The sequence below is a fragment of the Podarcis liolepis genome (assembly GCF_965112155.1).
Source record: "Podarcis liolepis genome assembly, chromosome: 8".
Taxonomy (NCBI): Eukaryota; Metazoa; Chordata; class Lepidosauria; order Squamata; family Lacertidae; genus Podarcis; species Podarcis liolepis.
This window is the reverse complement of record NC_139560.1, coordinates 40,228,819-40,252,179: the sequence shown is the minus strand read 5'-3', so window position 1 is coordinate 40,252,179 and position 23,361 is coordinate 40,228,819. Positions and strand designations below refer to the sequence as shown.

The 23,361-nt window shown below is 42.6% G+C and overlaps 1 protein-coding gene across 5 annotated transcripts in view; it reads left to right on the top strand.

The window, feature by feature from the left end:
* Window positions 1–2,288: 2,288 nt before the first annotated feature.
* Window positions 2,289–23,361, top strand: part of SNTG1 (syntrophin gamma 1) — a 219,570-nt gene continuing 198,497 nt past the window's right edge. For 2 of the 5 annotated variants that reach the window (XM_083517931.1, XM_083517927.1), the window contains exon 1: window positions 4,007–5,141. The gene's annotated coding sequence lies outside the window, so the exon portion shown is untranslated. The other 3 variants (XM_083517930.1, XM_083517928.1, XM_083517929.1) reach the window with 3 other exon arrangements.

The window sequence follows — 23,361 nt, the reverse complement described above, 5'->3', positions numbered from 1 at the left end:
TTAAATTCATAACAATAATCCTTTCTGTGCTATTCAGTAATGCAGAGCTATAAAATTTATATCTGAAACATGGGCCCTGCAATCCTATGGTTCCAGAGACCATAGGAAGGTCTGGTACTCTCTCACAGGATGGAAAGAGAGCTCTGACTTGCTCATTTCCCACCACTGTAGAAACCTCTGCAGCCTTTGTCCTACTGACATTGGAGCTCTAACATCAGTGATGCAAAATGGGAGGATACAGCAGGCAGGCTGAGGGTACAGATGCAAAGCATGCAATACCCAGACACAAGGAAGAAAAGTACACCAGCCCCAACACTGCCCCGAGTTAGAGGGAAAACACAGAAGCCGTGGAGCTCAAACTACACCTAACCAGAGAGAGCACTACACTGATGAGAGGGAAATTGTTAACAAACTAACAAAGGAACCTGGAAAAGGATTGAGGTACATAAGAGTGCTGCTCAACCCTGACTTCCACCCTGCTGCTGAGAGCCCCATGGGACGTTGAATGAAGTGATTCAGCATTTAAGACTGTCACCCTAAATGAATTCAGTGGGACTTAAGAGAAAAAGAAGCACAGGGATATACAGTAAAATGTTTATTCTTCATATTAGTAGGCTCTATGATTAGTTTGTAGAAAATCGATTTCTTTCTGGTAGAGACATTTTTGTATTTTTTATGGCACAATTGTGCAAAATAAATAAGATACCAAACATACCAAATAAGAGTGCAAAGGAGTACTTTGTGAGTGCCATCAGACTTTGTCACATTCATTATAATGTTCCCTGTGCTGCTATCTATTTTATACATAAGATCACCCGGCGTTCTCAAATATGCTAAGGAACAGACAGTATATTATTTTACCAGATGATTAGGTAGCTGAAAATGGAGGTAGAAAATATGCTTTGTTGAGCTGTGGGATTTTCAGCATCTATGAACCTGAATGAAATCATAAAAGCAATCTGACAATCTTTGGCCTCTCGGATTACTGAAATAATGTATGTGAAGTGATGTGAGCACTTACAAATGCTAATGTCATCAGGCATTTCATCTGATGACTGGGTGGTAGAAGGCCTGTGCTCACCTTTACTTCCCCCACCCGCCCTTTAGTGTCTCTTGTGTCTTGAGAAAAAAGTAGTGAGAGAAAGCACAAGTTTCAAGTTAACAAGCCCAAGTCTGCATGGGACTAACACAGTGAGGAAGAACCTTTGGACCTCCAAATGTTGCTGACCTAAAACTCTTATCATCCATGGTTGCCGGGGATGATGGGAGTTGCAATTCAGCAACTTCTGAAGGGCCAAAAGTTCCCCGCACCTGGACTAACATCTGGCTGCTCTCTGGCAGCCATTACTATTGGTTTGACTGATTTTCTGCAAGCATAGGCTGCCTTCCGGGGTGGCCTCTTTCCATGAAGTTGTTTCTTCTCAGACCTGCTGTGGGTTCAGCAGGTGAGCAGGACTCAGAACATCTGAGGACTGTGGGAGAGAATTTGCACCTCCCTAGTAGTTCTTGTATTGGAAGCCACCTCAGGAAATTCCGAAGTTGGCTCAGGGAAACCCCAAACTTTGCAGAAGTACAAAAAAATGTTGTTGGGGGGGCGCATGAATGCAGTTTAAGGAAGGCTCAGCATGCTCAGTGGCTAAATAATGCTGACTGTTAGAAGAAAACAAGAAGGGAAACAGCATGGAGTATCCTGGAAACGGGCACAGCTGGGACAGTGAACAGGAGCACTCCACACTGCAAAGTCTCCCTTGTCATGGTGTGTGCATGACTTTCTCACAGTATTTTGGCAAACGTAGAACAAGGTGGACCTTGCGGTTTCCCAGTAAATACATGGACAAATACGGTATGTTTCTTATAGTTCAGTGCTTTATCAGCCCTTTCAAAATGGCCAGCCAGCTTAGTATCCACTGGCCAGCCAGACTAGCTCCTTCTTCTGCCCAAAGGGTTCTGAGCATCCCTTCACTTAGGAGAAAGCTCTTCAAGAGAGAAACCAAAGAGGATTCCTCACTCCATTGTCTCCACGCCTTAAAAAAGAAAACCAACCAAACAAGAGAGATGGAAGAGCCATCTCGACCTTCCTTTTGTTTTGTTTTTTAAGGAACGGCAACCAGTCTGAAGGTAGAACTCCTCGCACTGGGAGGGAGAGAGAACATGCTGCAAGAAGGACGCCTGAGGCGCCTCAAGATGCTGCCTCTGTCTTCACCTACTTAGCGAGCCGCCGCCGCCGCGATCCTTCTCCTCGCGGGGGGAATTAAGAGCTCGTCGCCTCCCCCATCATCTGCCCAGCTTTTTCCGTGGGTGCTTAAGGAAGCCGATCCCCTCTCCTTAATTCCTTTCCCGCCTCACAGCCCTTGAAAGGGGCGTGTTATTAGCACCTCATGGAATAAGGAGCCCTTCCATTTTATGTACACATGTGCCTGTTTCTACGTCTGTGTGTTCCTGCAGCAGCTTCTTAGCAAAGGCCAACGGCGGGAAAGACCCTGAGAGACGAGGCGCGAGGGAACGTCTGCTATTGGCTCCAATCCTGCAGTTTATCTATGCAGGTGGATTCTTTCCTAACCAGCTGCCTTTTAATTGGAAAACGCGCAGGTGAAGGAGGAACAGGGAGAGAGAGAACCTCCGTCCCTCGCCCTCCTTCCCTATAATGACCAGGGCGGAGATGCGGGGAGACTCGGGAAGCAGGCGGCCGCGTGACACGGAACAGCAACAGCCAATCAGAGAAAAGGAGCTCGTCTTCCTGCCCCGCCCGCCCCTGAGCCTGAATGTGCCTCTCCGCTAGCGTAGGTACTGTATATTTTCCCTTTTCTTCGGCGCAAGTACTGTAGAACGTTTTTTTATGGCCAGAGTTATGGTGGCGGTGTTCTTGAGGAATTATCCAGGCTGTTTCTCTGTTCTCTCCTTTTTTTAGTGTGATACAGAAACCAGAACAAAAACAGATCTAGCAAACCCACCCGCCCACCACGATGGGTTGGCTTGTTAAGCAGCTTGGCTTGTCAGGTGCGTCGCGATCTTAGCTCTCGCCGTGGAGTAGAAGTAAAACGCAGCAGAATCGGATTCGGGGTTGGGGGGGGGGGCGAGGGATGGGAGAGTCTCCGCGTTTGGGACGCTCTAAGGCTGTATTTTTCGGAGTCAGAGGAGCCACCGTTTTCTTTCTCTGCTTAGGGAAATTTAAAGGGTCGAGAGTGGGTTGCTGCAAAAAGATGTACAAACAAAACGCCTTCCCATTCTAATAGGGCGATGGATGGAGCCGAGCACCACCCAGTAACGCAGCTTTGAGCAGCAAGCTTTTTTTTCCCTTTAAAAAGAAAATCACCATCGTGATTGCAGTGCTTAAATCTTAAGGCGTCTTGAGGATCCCTTTTTTATGTGATGGTTTTTGATCACAAGTCGCCTACTGTGAAACACTCTGATTTAAAACTCCCACCAGGCACCTGCTTGCTCGTCGGCGCCTTTTGGCGTCTGAAATGAATTTATGCTAGAGAGTCTCTCAAACCTTTCTGCAGGTCGAGACACTTAACCCGGTGCCTTTGTCCTCACCCCAAATGTTCAGAAGGTTGGCCCGTTGGGATACTAGTGAAGGAAAAGGCACTCAAACACATGCTCAAGCACTCCGCGGCCTGAAAGGGGGCGGCTTGTTATTTCGGTGATTTCTAGTACTATATGTGCTCCGACTTTGACCCACTTCTCCCTCCCTTGCTTACACTTATTTGGGGATCAAGCACCATGAAATAAATTAGGCTAGCTGACTTCCAAGTAAGCTGCACGTTAATTCAGTTTAGCCCTGAGAAGCGGGGATGAGCAGCCACCCGGAGACCCAGTTCCTTATGCATGTAAAACACCTATTAAACTCAGCTTCACGCTTCTAGCTGTTGGCTATTCCGACTCTCCTCCCCGTCCCCCTCCCGGTGGAAGCAACGACATGTGACCCCCCCTCTTTTCCTCCTCTTTCAGCCCCCGCAGAAAACAAAAGCTGGTCGCCCCCTGACGAGGAATGGGGGGGGGGGAGGGATCGTAACTTTGTGCAACACGTGCTCGTTGCAACAGTGGCGCGGAACTCCTGGACTTGCTTGGGGCGGAATGCCTAGCCGTCTCTTCCTTGTAGTTCAGATCCCGACTAATCCTTTTTCTTTCTCTTCTTCTAGTTTAGCGATTCTCATCTTCCCTCCCCGCTGGACAGCTGGGTACCATCGAGCAGGATCGACGCCCCCACATTTGGGGCAGCAGCGAGAGATACCCATGGCCGTCGAAGAGATTCTGGAATGATGGCAAATCTCCTGCAGGAAGAGGGCGGCGGACCTTCATTTGCCCCCGCAAATTAATTTCCTCTTCAGGGAAGCCTCTGCCTTCCGATGGATGGCGCCCCCTTTGCTAACCGGCCGCGCGCTTGAAAACTTCCTTCCCGGTGTCCCGCCGCCGCCGCCTCCTCCTCTTCCTCCTCTCTCTTTTCCCCAGTAGGGGTCGGTTGGGAAAGGGCCCGCGCTTCCCGGGTCGTCCTTCGGAGCGCCTGCTCCACCTGCAGAGGCTGAGGCACTTCTAAGCCACACGCTGGCGAGCGCCCAGGTTCCCGTTCCCGAGAACGAGCCAGGAAGGGCGCCAGGAGGGAGATCGGCGGAGCTGCCCGGCGCTTGGCTTACAGGTCGGCACCCGCAGGCATGGACAGCGCCTCCAGCCTGCACCCCCAGCGCCAGGAAGCGCCGCCGCTGCTGCTGTTGGAGACTCTAGACCGGCTCTCGCCTCGCTGCTGCTGCTGCTGCTGCTGCTGAAAGGGCGATCGCGGCTGCTGCTACCTCTTGGCTCGCCCCCGCCTCCCTTCCCTTTCGGATGGACGCCGCGAAGTAGCTGCTCTGCCGTGCTCCGCTCTCTCCCCCCGCAGATGCAAGCAGGGAGCGCAGATTCCCTTCCCTCTCCAGTCTGGAGCTCTCCACAGAGACTTCCACAGAGCCCAGCGCTTGGAAACCTCCGGAGTGCAAGTTGCGACTCTTAAGCAATGGGCGCCGCGGTCGGAAGTCAGCGGGCTAGCGCCTTGCCACGGCGGCGCTTCTCTTAACTGCGTGGATTGGGAATATTGGGGAAACAAGTTTCCAGAGGCGATTCGGGGAGTTGAAAGTCCGGCGTTCCAGTGAGAGCGAGCATGTCAGCAAGTAAGTGGTGGTGGTTTTTTTTTTTTTGGGGGGGGGGTGATGCTCGCCAGGAAAAGGTTGCCTCTGGTGTGGCATTTTTTAAATTAAAAAAAAAAATTAAAATGATAATGCCGCTGTTACTCTCTCTTGGGACCTAGAAAGGGGAAGAGGGCACGGTCCCTGTACTAAATGCAGTTCTACATTTTGGATGGGTGTTCCGAGTGTGCTTTCATTTGCAAGAAGCTCTGTTGCAGTACACCATCTGTCCAGCTCTGAAAAGCACTGGAGATGCTTCTGTTTCAGTGCTGACATACCTTTGAGACCCGGTGCGGGGTCTGTGAGCACAACAGAGGTAACAGTGCAAATATGCCTGCCTGCCGTTTTGCCATTAGTTCCCCAGGTAAATGCCAAGTCTTTTGTAAAGCAAAAGGCACATTCGTCCAGCAGTTCTTACATTTCAGCTGTGCCTCTGTTGATTTGTCTTGGATACATAGATTGTGTTGTTGTTGGTGGTGCTCATCTCAAATATCTTTTTATATGCAGCCCATGTGCTCTCTCTCTCTCTCTCTCTCTGTGTGTGTGTGTGGTCTGTTTCTTGCCTCTGGAGCTACTTACCCTTGTGAGGGTCACTGTGGAGAGGGAAATCTGTCACAAAAACGGTCGCTGAATCCTATATGATTTCAGTTTAGTGTGTTGATAGCACAGAGTAGGTGTCTGAGTCTAATATTAAGTTTTGTGTGTGTGTTTTTGAAACATATTCTAAGGCCTATGGAACGGTAATCATTATTATCTTGAAACTCATCAGTTGTGGCAAGCCTGTCACATTGAAAACACTGAAATCTCCACTTCTCCCTCTCAGCACAATTAGCGAATGGAGCCAGCCGGCTATTCTCTCTTCCTTGAGACTGCAAACTGCAATCTTTTCCACATTGCCCTTGCTTTTTGCATTCTGCTTTACCCTCAAAGATTTGCAGAGTAAGAGCCATTAAACAGATTTATAGGCAATTGTGGGCATTTGTCTGCTAGCTTGATCTGTTCCAAGTGAGCACATTAAGATCAGCATGTGCATCTATCTAAGGTGCATGTGGGGGGAGGCGTGGAGGCAGAGAAGGTTTGACTTGCATAAATGAACTTTGCCACATATTATGGTAAGGAGTGGGATTGCATGCAATGATATCTTGATGTATGTTGCGGAAAACTAAACTAAAATGAAATTGGCAGGTTTGTATCTGGGATGCTGCCCAGTAGTTTAATTAAAAAAAACACACAAAACAACCCAACCAACCAACCATAATGCTTCCCCTGTTTGATGCACTTTATTCTGGCCCGTGCTTCCAACTTTGGGTATTTTGTGACAACCATTATTAGTAGATACAATTAGATGTATTTTCAGCATATTGTAGCATGATATTTTCAAAAAGGTATTGTACCTGGCTGTCACCAGGTGAGGAAATAGGTCCTGTATGTTAGCTGTCTAAATGCACTTCCAGAACTGCATCAGCCAGGTTAATATTTCTCAGTCATAAGAACCTGAAGTGTTTTTAGATTGTTGGGATGATAATTTCTACCTGCTGTGATGATGACTGCGTACACACTACAGGCATACCTCATTTTATTGTGATTCACTTTCCTGTGCTTCACAAATACTGCTGCTTATGAGGCTATATGGGTGCAGCTGTAGGGAGTCTGGCTGCTTCCATGGGAAGGAAGCCTCCCCCCCCCCTTTCTGGCGATGGGAGTGGAGTTGCCTAGTGCTGGATCTGGGTTCCCCCTTCTCCCCCCTGCTGTCAGGGGAGCATGGCTTAATAGACTTCAGTACAGTGTAAATATAACTTTTATATACACTGAGAAATGTTTTGTGTGTAACTTGCTTTATTGTGGTGGTTTGGAAAAGAACCCGCAATATATAAGAGGCATGCCTGTGTACCTTTAGCACTGCCTCCTAAAAAAAGAAAAGAAAAAAGAATTTTGGGCACTGTAGTTTAGAGAGCTACAATTCCCAGCAAACCATAGCAAACAGCAGCCCAGAATTGTTTGAGAAAAAAATGTGCTTCAAAGGTATAGCATTTACACACCCTACCTGCCTGCCTGGTCTTAATGTTAATTAGAGGGGGAAGACTTGATTGGCAATGCAGTCTGCCTCTGAACTATGCATGTGGACTTATTGTAGTAGTTCCCCATGCAGTGGCAGAGAGGCAGTCTTTCACTAAATTGCCTGTACAATACTGTGTACAGAACGCTAAACCTTGCCTGAAGGCTGGGATTTATTTAGAGTGCATTAGAGTGGTCCCCTTTTACAAGCAGAAATGACTTAACAGTAGCTGATGAGATAAGCAGATGATTTTTGGGAAACCAGGGGTCCTCGACCAAATCCAGACACCAAATGCCATGTTTTCTTTCCTGTCCTCATATAATTCTGCGGTTTAGCCTAATACTGTCATGAGAACTAATGGACTTAATATGTGCCTTGCTCAAGTAGAGGATGGGAGGGGGTCCTACAATCTGGTGACTGATCAGCACAGTGTAGTGATTCTGGCTAGACAAACTAATGAGATGTTAATAGAATCATAAAATCATAGAGTTGGAAAGAAACCCCGAGGATCCTCTGTTTTACTAAATTACTTCAGCTATGAAAAAAAAGCCAAGAAAGGCATGTTGGAACATAATATTTCCCCCCCTCTTCAAAAACCACATTCTGGCAATACTTTCGTTAGGACCACTCAGAGTTTCACAGAATAGTGACCAAGTTTGGGAGTTCACCAGAACTCTTTAGCAGGCTGGATGTTAAACAAGGGTGCGAGATGGAGGAGGAGGAACAACCTCCTCCTTTTTGTGTAACATCTAGTGGCTAGCCTGATAAAGCAATCTGGAGAAATAAGTTTATTCTCTCACTTTTTCAGCTTAAATAGTTAGATGAGTGATTCTGGTTTTGGGGTCAAAGTAGTTTTTCACATACTTTATTAAATAAGTTATTTTGTCCCACTAAAGTGCTAAGCAGAAGTAAAGGCCAATTTGTGAACAGGAAAAAAATCCCAGTAGCAACCAGAACTGTGTTGTAGTCACTTAGAAATTGATGAAGGAACCATATTACCCCCTTTCACATGTGCCTCTTAGTGTCTTCTCATATCTGCTATTCATATGCAGGCAGGCACTAATTCAAATTATTTAATTCTGGCTACTATTTTACTATTGTAAAATGTGAAGAGGTAACTTGTAATCCTAACCGTGTCTACTTGGTTAAATTCAGTAGTAAGTCCTATTGAATTTATCATAAAGAAAGCATGTTTGGATCAGCCCTAGATTTCAAAACAGCTATGTTTTATAACAGAAACAAAGTTGGAAGATAGGATAGCTCTGACATCAGCCAGGGGATGGATATGCATTGGTGTATGCCCTTTCAAAGCCCTCCTTTCTTTCCCCTGCATATCTACTCAGAAGTAAAGGCCCATTGAGTTAAGTGGGGCTGATTCCCAAGTAAGTATGCATATTGGATCCTCAGTCTTATTTGGCTTGTATAATTTGCTAGAATTAATGCCATTGTATTGATGATTTTGCTGTAGATGTCCCAAAAATTCTGCTGACTTCCATTAGAGCATATTTCTGACTCTTAAGACTACAACTATATTCAATACATATCCAGGGATATTAAAAAGCTGTTTAAAAGAGAAGAGCTAAGGCTTTCTTAGGTGCACTCCAAAGCATGGAAATTGCAAGTTAAGCTGTCCATTCACAATGTAGGCAGTAAACCTATTCTACAGTCCTGCATATTGTGCTTGCTTACAATTTAGTCCTCTGCACCCACACTTCCCTGCAGTCTTTCACCTTCATCCTCTGCAAATAGAAGAACACTGAAGCTGAGGCCACAATGAGGGCAATCGCCACCAGGTTTTACACTGACCTGCTTTAAGTCAGTAAGAGAATGGAGGAGGTGAATCTTGCATATATGGGAGATGGGAGAACATGTTTATTGCTAAAATAAAAAAATTCCTTCCAGTAGCACCTTAAAGACCAACTAAGTTAGTTCTTGGTATGAGCTTTCGTGTGCATGCACACTTCTTCAGATACAGCAATGTTTATTGCTGACACTGTCAAAATTAACATGGATGCAGTTCTCATGCTTTTCGATGCATGAGTAAACCTGTAAGCCTAATTCTTCAAATGATTTTTATATTTGAATTTTCTGGAGGCCACCAAGATGGAAGAAGTACCTCATATTGATGTCCCTCAGAGCTTGCATTAAATGCTGAAAGATATGAGCTTCCCTCTCATCAGCTGAATCCCTTATTGACCCCAGTGCTTTTTGGATCACTTCTATAATCTTATATTTTGCTAGAATGTCTGTACCTACTACATTTTGTACAGAAAGGTGACTTGCAAGGAACATCTAGAGTGTGTATGGGCAGGGGAATCAGCAACTGGAAAATTTTCAAATTGTCATAAGGATTTCTTCCCCCTATGCAAAAATGGGAGATGTGGAAGGGGGTTGGGGGTGGGATAGACTAATTGAAATACTTCTTGAAGTAGTGTGTTAGAATATTGTTCCAGCCAATGACACCACTGCAACTCCCAAATCCTGGCTTCCAGGATGGTTGTGATAACATTGCTCCCACATTTGTCTGTATTACTAGGCAACCAACACTCTTAGGACTTGATGGCCTTGTAAGAATCTTCTTCCCTCTGAGGGCTGTATTCCCTCATGGACAGCCTTATGGAGTATGCCTGCCAGTGGTGGGTGGGTCCAGAGACAAAGTGTGTGGAGCAACAGATGGTGACCCTTTCCTCTGTATATTGGATACATTCCAACCAGAGACTAATTAGAGGGTTCTCCACCCTTCATTCTGGTAAAGAAGAGGCATTTTCATAGCTCAGGAGCCTGTTCCAGCCACGTAATAGCACCCAAAGGCAGTGCAGAGCAGGGTGATGGATGGGAGAGCCACAGGAACAAGCTAGAGAGGTCAGGCCTGCTCCCGACCTCTGTTTTAATGAGAAGACATTTAGGCAAGCCTTGGGCTTATGCACCTACCTTCCTTCCTCTGTTCCAGTTATGAGGAAGGGATTGGAAACGTTTTTAACTAACTCACACTAAGTATGAGCAAGCATATAAGCAGCATTGGATTTAGGGTGGTGTGGGTGGTTCCCTCGCACAGGGGACTAAGCTAAGGGGACGTAAAGTCCATTTTGGGCCACCAAATGTTGGCCTCACACAGAGCGCTATATTACAAAAGATTACCACTGACATTGGGCATGAGAATCTCACACACAATGATAAACCACGATAAAGATGTATTGCATATGATTGACAAGCATTATGTGCAATAGAGGTCACTTTCTCAAATCTGCTCCAGAAGGTTGAGAGGCTCCCCTTCCATAAATAGATTTACGGGGCATGTGGAGGGAGGAAAGTGGGGAAGTTCCATTGTGCAAGGGAAAGTTATTGTGGTAATAGAATGAGTGACTTAGCACCACACTGCATGCCAGCCTTTTTTGTTCCTTCAGCACAGTGACAAGGTGTTTCTACAACACACGCTCTCTGGCCCTGTAGCTCACTTTTCTCAAATATGTATTCCTGAAAAATACACATAAACAAGTACCAATTTAAATGTGAAAGAGTGGCAAAACATGTTTCAACTCATGTGAGCCGTCCATTTTCTAAAGTTCACAAAGCAGAAATTTGCAATGGAAAGTTATGGGTTTTTCAACCATAGATTATGGAGATAGATCACCGTCCCCATATCACAGTATTAAGACTGAAAAGAAGAAGAAGAAGAAGAAGAAGAAGAAGAAGAAGAAGAAGAAGAAGAAGAAGAAGAAGTAGTAGTAGTAGTAGTAGTGGAGGAGGAGGAGTTTGGATTTGATACCCTGCTTTATCACTACCCTAAGGAGTCTCAAAGTGGCTAACAATCTACTTCCCTTCCTCCCCCACAACAAACACCCTGTGAGGTGAGTGAGGCCGAGAGACTTCAGAGAAGTGGGACTAGCCCAAGGTCACCCAGCAGCTGCATGTGGAGGAGCGAAGACGCGAACCCGGTTCACCAGATTACGCGTCAACTGCTCTTAACCTCTACACCACACTGGCTCTCACCACACTATCAATTCGGCCAGTTGTCCACTAGGCTAAATTAAGAAATTATGAGTTTTAAAACAATTTAGAAATTTTATATTTGCAGCTAGAAAATAATTAGCAGATGTTGCAGAAGCATTTTATAACATGCCTTATAATAAGTTATCGTTTCATGCTTCAGTAATAAACATTCATTAGATGACAGTGAAACAAGCAGCTAGGAGGCATTGAGTGTCCACATTGTTTTAAATGAGTATATTTTTAATACCAGATTCAGCAATCTCCCAGAAGTTATTATTTCTAACTTTAGAAATGTGCATGAGATTATTGCCTATGAAACTTGACTCATGTTGCCTGAGACTGCATTTCGTTGGTATGCAATACTCTTGTCAGGCCACTTCTTGCCCTTGTTCCTTTTAAGTACTTTATTTCAGTAAGGGTGATTGGAGATGAAGGGACTTATGAGTTTATAGGTGACCAAAGAGCTTGAAGCAGTACGAGGGACACAATCTAAGTCACCAAAGGAGACTAAGGGACCTGACATGACAACTGTCAGTCATGCTAGCACCATGCCATATGGTATTTCTTCCTTGAGGTGATTTCCCTTTGTGCTTTTGGGAAGTGACTATCTGGAGGTTATTTTTGATTTTGTGTTACCCGTGATTTTTAATAAAAAAAGGTAATGTGCCACATTCGTACAACTGCAATAAACATTATTGCTTTTACCTAAGTGACCTGTTTCGGCAGTGTCTAGGAGGGCATCTTAAAATTTATTTTGTTTTATTAAAATGTTACTTGCACTTTCATAGGAAGTATATTAAGGTGGTGTGCAACATAGAAAATGTAATAAAATTAGAAAGAACATACATATAAACATAATAAAAACATCAGAAAAACACAGGTCGGTTAAAAGTGAAATTTGTATTGCAAAGCCCTGTCTAAACAGCACAGTTCTCAGAATATGTCTGAAAGAAAGCAGAGATGGTCCCTGCCAAATTTCTACTGGCAGGGGGTTCTACAAGGTAGGTGCTGCCATGATAAAGATTTGGTCCCTAGTGAATGCTAACCAAACCTCAGGGGCATAGATAGCTCCAGTTTTGCCATGTAAACTACTTCAATGGCTTTATGCTATGAAGTGGTCTATTAATAATAATAATAATAATAATAATAATAATAATAATAATAAAAAAATAATAAAAATAACAACCACCACCACCACCTCCTCCTCACCAGAAGATCTCAGTGATCAAATTAGAAGATCGAGGTGGAGCATAAGGGATCAGGCAGTCTGTACGATAAAAAAAGATAAAGGACCCCTGACAGTTAAGTCCAGTCGTGAATGACTCTGGGGTTGCAGCGCTCATCTCGCTTTACTGGCCGAGGGAGCCAATGTTTGTCCGCAGCCTTTTCCCATCATCCCCAGCCAGAATGGCCAATAGTTAGGGATGAGTGGATTTGTAGTCTGAAACATCTTGTGAACATTGGGAAAAGGCTGCCCTAGATGAATCATGCCTAGTCTTTACCATCGTACTTCCTAGTGGAACAGAGCAGGGTCCATTTCCACCACCACCTTGCCAGCAGTTTCTGTTTCAATCCATGTGAATGCAATTCAAGTACAGTACATGCGGCATGTATTCCACAAGCATAGATCCAGTCTATGCACACATCTCTATTCTTCAGTCATAAAGCTAGTTTTAAGTGTATCCATTTATCCCTTGATGGCGGAGTATTCACTACTGCTCTTAAAGATTAATTAAAATGTTCTTTTTTCACAGTTTTATTTTCATTGGAATTTATTGATGTAGATATGTACTTTTGTTTTGATACACCGGTTAGACATTCAGGCTAAGAATCACACACACACACACACACACACACACTTGCCTGCAAGCTAGACCATAGCGTATGTACTAAGGCAAGATTTAGCGTTATTAAACTTTTATTAGTGTTTAACTTGTAATAGGTTTATCAGAAAAGTGTCAAAATGTATTATGGACTGGAAAATGATGTGCCAGTTGCTATAACCAGCAAGTTCAGAAGTAGATGGATTTTGAAATTTGTGTGAATCTATTACTTGACTTTTAAAGTTATAGTGTGCTTTAATTCTATTCCCTCCAGCAAATAATTGAATTTAAGCTTTAAAAGCCTTGCGACAACATGTGAGGAAGCCTGACCCTATTTTTTCTTTGACTGGTCTTGAAAAATCTCATTTCCTTTTTCTTGCTCCCGCTCTCCTTCCTTCAATGAATTTGGAGTCTTACTTTTCATGTTTCAGGTATGTAAGTGGCATGTAATGCTAACAGATATTTAGGAAATGACTTTCTGATAAATTCATGGTTATTTTTTAGGAGGATGTGTGCATACTTTTGCTGGTCATACTATCATACAAACAACTATATCTTGCAGGATCTGATAATTAAATCAGCTGATCTCTTAGTTCTAGCTAGGCACATCCTCTACATTTCAGCTCCCTTCTCATTCTTTTCCATCTGTAAAAGATGGTACCACCTGGGGAAGCTATACTGTGTGGGTGGGTTGGTGGGAGAGCTGGTGATTGTCCAGGTAATCATATCCCAAGTTGTTCAGGGCTTTTTTTCTACAAAGTACCAAAACCTATGTCCAAAATTTTATGGACATAGCCAGGATTCGGCTGTTGGAAATTGTTTCCAGGCAAAAATTGCTAAATGTCTGGGAAAAACTGGACATATGGCAACCCATGTCTGCAGTGTAGATTTTGGCGAATTTGCTTAAAAATAGCTCAAACCAGTAGTTTGAAAAACATGCATTATAAATTAAAATTACATTTCAAAATAAATGTCAGCCCGGGTAGGCTGGCTCAAACAAAAAAAGTTTTTAAGCATTGTGTAGCTTAAAACAACTCACATCCTCAATGCCACTATCAAGAGCTCACATAATGTCTATTCCACACTTGCAAGGAACTTGCAAGGAACTGATCCTTTGGGAGGGAGGGAAGCAGGGAGTTTCAAAGTGCATCAGTTCCTTGCAAGTGTGGAATAGCCATGTGCAAGTGTGGAATAGACTCTTGATAGTGGCGTTGAGGATGTGATTTAAGCCACAGAATGCATACAAAGATTTACTTAGGGAGCTCGCTTAAATCTGTTTGCCTTTTGTGCTCAACATATCTGCTCTATTTTTCAGTAGAATGTTTTTCCCATTAAGTGTCTACATTTGGCCATTGCGCACAGTCTTTCAGAAGTTCACAGTCTCACATTTTGGTCAGGGTGTGCATCCCAGAGCACAGTTTTGCTGATAACAGACTGAAAGATTTATTTATGTGATGGTGCACATACAGCACTAAAGTATTTTAAAATATGTTAAGTGCCATGTATGGCTGTTGTACTGCACTAATACACCAAGCTATTTTGGAGCTAATCTGTTGCAGCCTTGGGCAAGATTTTACTTTGGATCTTCTGTTGGCTATGCATATACCATTGGCTAAGTTACTGAAACTAGTGTGGTTCATCTGGCTCACATATTAATTACATGGTGGTGGGTTTTCTTCTTTGCGGCTGTAATGTATGCATTATTGGCTGAATATCTGGCACGTGATTATCTGGTGAGCTCCCTTCCGGTCATTGACCAGACAACATACAATTAGCAAGGTTACTATATCATATACCTTCATGTCTAGAACATAGCTCAATCCTGGGTTCTGGACATGTAGATATCTAGGATAAGTTAGCATAGGTTCCAGAACAGAGGCTTGAACCCCACTACTTGGAGAGTTGACATCTATAGCAGAGGGGTTTGCCTCCAAATGTCCCTGTGTTGACCTTAGTAGCAAAACACTTTGCTCAACTTTAAGAATTAAACTAGTGCTCCCTTTTGCATCCCCCCATCACACTGAAAATTAAAGTAGTAGTTTGACTTGGTGAGGGGGTATCTTAGGATAATAGAATTTTAGAGTTGAAAGGGATGCAAAGGGTCATCTAGTCCAATGTAGGAATCTTCATTTTTAAAATTATATTTAGAACAGGTTATAAACTGCTTCATAAAAAATCCCTAAGCAGAGTACACAAAACATAGTTTTATAGAGTTTTCACATAGCAGTCTAAAAGTCTTTCATTAGTAAAATGTTGGTGCGGGAAGAACAACTTTTAAAGGATTGTATGGAATATATTGTTGCTTGTCTGTCACCTGTGATTTATGTGTGTCTGTTGCCTGGCTCTGCTTTCTTTCATTCCCAGTATCAAAAGAACTGATGCAACTTTTTCTAGTCTGGATGAATAAACTTGCCTAACAAAAGCAAAAAAAAAAAAAAAAAAAGAAAAAAAAAAGAAAGAAAGAAAGAAAGAAAGAAAGAAAGAAAGAAAGAAAAGAAAACCTTTTATTCTACAAATATAAGCCAATTATACTGTAACAGGCCAAATTTTCTCCCTACAGTTTTTCTTGGGAGAATTGTTAAAAGGTGCTAAGGCTTTGAGCCCTCAGTGGTTCTGGAACTGGTGATGTGAGGAATCTCAGGCTGTTGCTGGCTTTGGATTACCCTCTCAGGAACCAAGTCTTGCAATAAAATATCTGCCTTTCAAGTGCATATTTAAAATCACAAGTCAGTTTTAAAACAATGCTGTATTAGGGCTTAACTCTTTATTTCCTCTGTTTCAGAATTTTATTTTATGAGTCTGTTGGCATGGAGCGGGGCCTTCTTTTTGTGAGAGACAGTGAGCGGGCTGCTGTAGGTGAAAAACAGGGTGGGAGCTGTTGCTAAGACCATTTTTAATCTGTTTGTATGTCTTGTGTTTAGTTTTTACCTAAACCTTTGGTTAAACTGGAATTGTTTAAAGCTTATTATAGAAGTCTTAAATTGTTTATTGAACCTCTTTATCTGATTCCCTATCCTCTGCTGACTTACTCAAGGGTGGGAAGGGGACATTGGGGAAGGGGGATAACAGGTGGTGGAGAGCTCTTGTTCCAAGATGAGGGACCCAGGAGAATAATGCACAGTGGGGGATCATAGGATATGTTGTCCAACTTCAAGTTATGAAGCTGCACAGAACACAGGTGTTTTTTGTTTGTTTGTTTGTTTGTTTGTTTTCTGGCTTAACAGTGAAGGGGAGCAGTGGCTAAATTATTTTAGGTGTTTCCTTGAGTCCTTTGCGGGTTTGGTTGGAACAGTCTCAAGATCCCGAGTCTCTTTCCTGGGTGATCAGGAGTGGTGAACAATGCCTATAAAGTTGAGAGACAGGGGTATATAGAGTGTAAGTATTTTAACAGAAATAAAGATTAGTTATCCCTTTGCAACAGCTGCTCATTTAGTTTTTCTTAAATGTGTCTTTGCTCTGAAGTGTGTTATTTCAATGTCTTCAACATTTCCTGAAGTCTTACATCTCTGAATTAAAGCTTTGGTTTTGTTTTTTTTAAATGGAAATGAATTCATAGATGAAATGAATAAATAATAGCGTATTTCTGACTGATAGTTTTCCAATTACATGTTTCAACTGTTTAGATGCAATTAATAGCCTGGAACTGTTTGAGTTTGCAGTTTTGTATGGACTTGTGCACAGAAGAGAATTTTATATACAATAAAGTATACATGGTGATTTAAAAAATGACTACTAGTCTTTCCTCTAGTTAAACATATGGCTGTCACAAACCACAACCGAATGTTTTGACCTCTGGCAGGATTTGCCAACTGGCTAAAGCTCAGTGGTACAGAAGACATCCCTACATCTGCTTTTTTGAGCCTAATCATGTGTGTCATGATTATTGTTACATAAACACATAGATGTGGATTGCTTTAGTATCAAGTAAGGTCAATTTCACCTTTAGAAGCACATGTTTTGAATATTAAATCAAATATTGCTCTTCTGCGATATTTTTGAGACTGTAGAAAGGTGCTTCAGGGTTTTGGCCTGGGCCTATTATTATTCTACATCTTTATAAACAACTTGAATGAGGAAATTGAAGGGATGCTCATCAAATTTTCAGGTGACACCAAACTGGGAGGGGTAACTAATGCCACAGGAACCAGAATCAGGATTCAGGATAAACTTACCAGATTGGAGAAGTGGATCCAAACTACCAAAATGAATGTCAATAAGGGCTGCACTTAGGCAGCAAGAAGCAGCTGCACAAATATAAGATGAGGGACACCTGGCTTGCCAGTAGTATATGTGAAAAGGATCTAGGGGTTTTAGCAGACCACAAGATGAACATAAGTTGGTTTTACTTTTGGTGGCTATATAAGAAGGTACTGATGTCTATCTCTAAGTAGATGCAAGTTACATCTAAGCAATGATTTGAAGTAATTTGCTAGATGAAATGACTTCAATTGGCTTGCTAAACCATGTGAGCCAATGGCTCTCAAACCCTCAGTGTGTTAGGTACTTCCCCTGCATGTGAAGATATGCTCTGGTGGATTAAGCAGATGAGACCAATAGTGGGTCCAGTGGTCAAGATGCAGTTACTGCACATGCTGTAGAGGGAAATGAGGGGCAGATGAGGCTCATCAACCTGGGAAGATAGCCCCTCTAGGTGAGTTTTCCTAAATCTCCAATGCATTGTGGCTATACTCATTTGTGAGAAAGCCTTTGGGAGTAAACCCCGAGGAACAGTCCATACCTGCTGCATTGTGGGACATCTTCATGAGAAGGAAAGGCTAAGGAGTAAACCCTACACAAATTTGGAGTGGAATCCCTAAGATGGTTGGATAGTGTCTTGTAGGCTGCCTCCTAGCAACTCCTGCAGCCGAGCTGATGCCAAATGTATTACTCTGCCTTTTTTTTTACCACATCAGTGAGGGCAAGAGGGTTTTCTCTCTTTTTGTCACCTGGGCAGCCCAGATCCTGTGCAGGCTTGCCCTCTGGAGAGGTCACTTTGGTGCTGTTAATGCAGCAAAAACAATGCAGGAGGCAGTGAATACAAGTTGCCGGTTTCTGCAGCCACAGCAGGCACTGTGATTCTCCAGTGAAATAACTTGACCCTCAGAGGCACACTCCATTGTCTCTTGAGATAAATGGAGAACAACAACAGCAAACTTCCAAGTTTGTTGCCATCTCAGTATAGCTCTGTGAATTAAGTTGTAGGGGTGGCAACTCATCTACAAAGGCCACATAGAATTACTCCTGAAGATGCAGAGCTGGTTCCAGATTTTGAGACTTTGGGCAAAGTACCACTGATGGGCCATCTTAACTTGGAAAATGTCATATCTTCCAACTCCAGCTTGATCTCCTAAGCTTCCTGATATATGCTGTGTCTTAGAGAGTCAGAAATAGGAATCTGTTCTGTAAGGAGATGTTTTAAGTCCAATTGCCAACTTTTTTGGCAGCCTGTGTTTTGCAATCTGTGCTGCATCATTTCACATCCGTAACTGATTAGAATGCTGTGATGTTGTTTGTATTTTCTTATTTGCTTGCATCCATTATTCCCAGCAGCTCATTCATTTAATTTGCCTCTCAGCTTTTCCAACTGTTTGAAGACAAGCTATCTTAAAATAATAGGTTGAAAAGTCACAAGGTAAATGATAGGAATGCATAGATGTCTCTGGTGTGTAAAGATGCAAAGATGCCAAAATGTGGCCAGAATGGCTATGCACTACCTCCAGTTTTAGAGGCAATATGCTTCTGAATAACACTTGCTGGGCATCACAAGTGGGATGAGCAGTGTTGCACTCAGGTCCTCCTCATAGGCTTCCCATAGGCAACTGGTTGGCAATTGTGAAAACAGGATACTGGACTAGATGCAGTTTGGCCTGATTCAACAGGGTTGTCATTCTGTTCTTAGATGGAGTGGAGAAAGATGTTCTGAGTTTCACAATAGTCTGCTCTTGATTGAGGCTGCATTCACATGGCAGTTTTCTGTTTTCCTGATGTTTCCTTAACTGTAAATTTCTGCATTCTGTTCGAGCTCTCACATGACATAAAAGCAGCTTTCAGAATTATAGCATAATGACACACAACTAGGGTGCTCATTTCTATGTTTGCTTCCAGAAATAAAAAATAAAATAAAAATTGTTGGCAAATAACATGGAAATGATGCTTTTGAATTATGGTGCTGGAGGAGACTCTTGAGAGTCCCATGGACTGCAAGAAGATCAAACCTCTCCATTCTGAAGGAAATCAGCCCTGAGTGCTCACTGGAAGGATAGATCCTGAAGCTGAGGCTCCAATACTTTGGCCACCTCATGAGAAGAGAAGACTCCCTGGAAAAGACCCTGATGTTGGGAAAGATGGAGGGCACAAGGAGAAGGGGACGACAGAGGACGAGATGGTTGGACAGTGTTCTCGAAGCTACCAACATGAGTTTGACTAAACTGCGGGAGGCAGTGGAAGACAGGAGTGCCTGGCGTGCTCTGGTCCATGGGGTCACGAAGAGTCGGACATGACTAAATGACTAAACAACAAAAAACATGGAAATGAGTGCTATAGTGACTTTTACATTGTGTGAATGTAACAGGAAAACATCAGGAAAATGCAATAAACTGCAGTGTGAATGCTGCCTGAATGTTACGCATCATTACAGAGAAAATTCTATAGGTTTCAGAAATCAGTATGTGTCTGAAATACATGACAGTTCTTAAATTTTGTCCTGAAACCTGTGAGGTGAAAAACATTGAACACATTTCTTTCTTTTTTTAAGCAGTTAAGTTTCTGAAACCACAGTAGGCAGTACGCTTAAAGAAGTTGCTATTAAATACGACTTCTAATGTAGGAATCTGGTTATATACATACATATATATACCAGATTGATCAAAGTATCTTATTATTCTACCACTGTATTCCAAGCTTTCCTCATTGCTGTTATCAATCTGTGAAAAGTCATTTTTAAAAATAGTTTGTGCTATTAAATACTATAAGTGTCACTATATACACCTGGATTATTAAATCAGAGATTACTTTTGTTGCAGAAACATTTGCAGGGAAGTGATACTGTGTTATGAAAGGATTCTTTTATTTAAACAAAGCCAATATTTGACTGAAGTTGTGAGACTTGGGTATCATAGAAATATTCAGAATGGTATTCCATATCTTTTAGAGACCCATATTTTGAAAGAAAAATGCTTAAATCAAGAAGGCTTACTTTTTAAAAGAAGGCAATTTTTAAACATTTCTGATACAATGTCTCTATGTTTTGTCAAAGAACAAGCATGGAATGAATTATTTAATTCTGTGTATTTCATAACGAGTGATATCCAACTATGTCCATTGATTTCTACACAGCCTACCGTCTTTACAATAGAATTTAAGACAAAAGTAATAATTTCCTAAGGCTAAACATACCTTTCTAGCAAATAAGGGCCATTGAACAGAGTGGGCCTTACTTCTGAGTAAACATGCACAGGAATGGACTGTAAGCCCTTCTTGTCCTGATACTCTTTTCAAAAACACCCAAGACAGTTTTGAAAGCAGTATCCTTTTTCACTCAAATCTGTTTGCAAGATAAATTGATTTGGCATGAAGCATTTCTCCTTGATACCAATATTTTGTTAAAAGTCCCAGATACTTGGTTAGTGGTGCAAAACTGATTCTGTGCCCTGAATGAATTAACGGGTTGAGAAATGGAAGTTCACTGGGAAAATTTCATTTTTTAATGTTCCTGAAGTTAGATCATATCATGTTCCTAGAGTATTATTCAAATTCTTAAAAATTGTTTTCACCTATCAAGAAAAAATAAGAGCTAGAAGCCAGCAGAACAGAATACAATTATTCTCCAATAACCAACAAAGGCAGCTGAACACCAAAAGACCATTATTATACCAATTGTTGGTTTCCTGTGAAGATGTTGATTCAGAATGCTCATATTAGTCCAGTTCCTTGGAAGTACTAGTGCATTGGGCTCATGAAGTATTATGAGGCCATCTTTGTGGTCAGGTACTCTTTCAGGGATGCGGGTGGTGCTGTGGGTAAAACCTCAGCGCCTAGGACTTGCCAATCACATGGTCGGTGGTTCGAATCCCGTTGCTCGGTTCCAGCGCCTGCCAACCTAGCAGTTTGAAAGCACCCTTAAGTGCAAGTAAATAAATAGGTACCACTTTATAGCGGGAAGGTAAACAGCGTTTCCGTGTGCGGCTTTGGCTCGCCAGAGCAGCTTCGTCACGCTGGCCATGTGACCCAGAAGTGTCTGCAGACAGCGCTGGCTCCTGGCCTCTTGAGTGAGATGAGCGCAAAACCCTAGAGCCTGTCAAGACTGGCCTGTACGGGCAGGGGTACCTTTACCTTTACCTTTTACTCTTTCACTTGCTACATATGCTGAAATGTTAGGTAAGGTGTATTGTTAGCTGTCTGCTTGCCCACAGCCCTGTCCTGACAGAAGGGACACCATCTCTCTGTAGCTGTTCCTTTTCTGGCCAATTTGATGGGTTATTTGTAAAGTTATACGAGTTAAAATTAGGAAACCGGGAAATGACACCCACAGCTGAATCTGCGGCCTGAAGTGGCTTCATGTTGCCCTGTGATAAGACAAGCTCTTCTCTAAAACTTTGAACCTATATACTTCATTATGACACGTCCCAGTCCATGAAGGCTTGGATTTGTAGCTTAATCCTCAGCAGTGTGTTGTTACTTTATACCCATGTCTCTTCTGTCACTGCCTTCAGTGTTAAAGATTTTCAGTAATTCCTTAATGTCATTTTTTTTGCAAAGTATGTCTCCAAACTGAATCCATTTCTATAGGAAGAAAGTTCATATTTTTAATGAATGTATAGTCAGCTTCTCCAAAGTTCAGTGCAGAGTACAATGGAAGTCTAAAAAAAGCACAGGAAAAGCAGTAGCAAGACTTCATGTCCGGTTTAATGTAACACTGAGATTTATTTGAACAATTAAACTCATTAGTTTTGTTTTAAAACACTCCCTGTTTTCCTCTACATGTGCAGAAATAGCTTTCATTAATAGTTTCACATTATGAAAAGTAAAATAAATCTTTTCCCTGTCCATTCTGATAGACTTAATACACCACCAACAACAAAAAAACCATTAGCTGTGATGTTCTGCTTTAATAATTTCTTCAACAAATGGACAGTTTTACTAATCTGTTCTTAATCTTGTTGGATTATAACATTCTTAGGTGAAGGAGAATACAAATGTTGCAGCTTTTAAATATATTTAGAAACTGACATAGGAACCTTAGGCTAGAAATGTGATGTAGGGGAAGTATCCATGGAAACCAAAATTTGAAGCGAAATGTTCTCAAAAAGGAAATACATAGGTGAAATGCTGTCTGTTTAATACATATCCTTTTTATAAAAAACAAGTCAAACTGAAAGCCTGTTAAACATTTCTATATATCAGTCATACCAATTAGAGTTAGTTTGTTTCAGTTGTAACAAGTGTATCCTGATCAAAGGATTGTTGCTAATGAAACACATTGGGTGAAATCCAGCTGTGTCCATCTGGCAATGAACAGATTCTTTTGGCAAAATGGATACCTCTTCCCTCCGTGGTTTGCCATGCACCCGCTCCTCACAATCTGCTTTGGGGGGCTTGGGGAGGGTATGAGGGCTGCAGGTGGGAGGAAAGAATGGACAAGTCCCCTCCTGCAAGTGACAGTGAGTTTGCATAATGCTTATTGTGTTGTTTACTGTTTGTAAGGCCTTATCGCTTTAGCATGCCTGTTGAAGTTTTCAAGTGATTTTTAAAATGTCTTTGGTTTTCTTATTTCTCCATCACCCTTGCTTATGGATGTTCGTCAGCCACTGTTTGACCAGGGCTGGAAAAGGATGTTACCCATAGGAAGAGTTTTTGCCAAGGAAATTTGGTTCTATATTTCGTTACATTCTCACCACAACTTTCTTTGATGGGAATAGGCATTGGGCAGTGCTACTGTTGGGGAAAGTAATGGACAGTCTCCAGGCTTTCTACCCTTTGGGGAAATAAGCTTAAGGGATTGTGAGTTGTGGCCTCATCATCATACTTCAGGGGGGTCATAATGGGTGGAGGTGGACCTGGTTGGTTGAAGAACCTACCATGATTGGTGGGCACTGTGGTGTACTCTTCAGGTCAACTTCTAGTTCAGGCCCCAGCACATGGGCTGAGTGGTGATGGTGCTAACCCAAGCATAGGCAGACTTGGCCCTCCAGATGTTTTGGGACTACAACTCTCATCATCCCTGACCACTGGTCCTGTTAGCTAGGGATGATGGGAGTTGTAGTCCCAAAACATCTGGAGGGCCGAGTTTGCCTATGCCTGAGCTAACACATTGCACAGCAAATAGGCTATACAATGC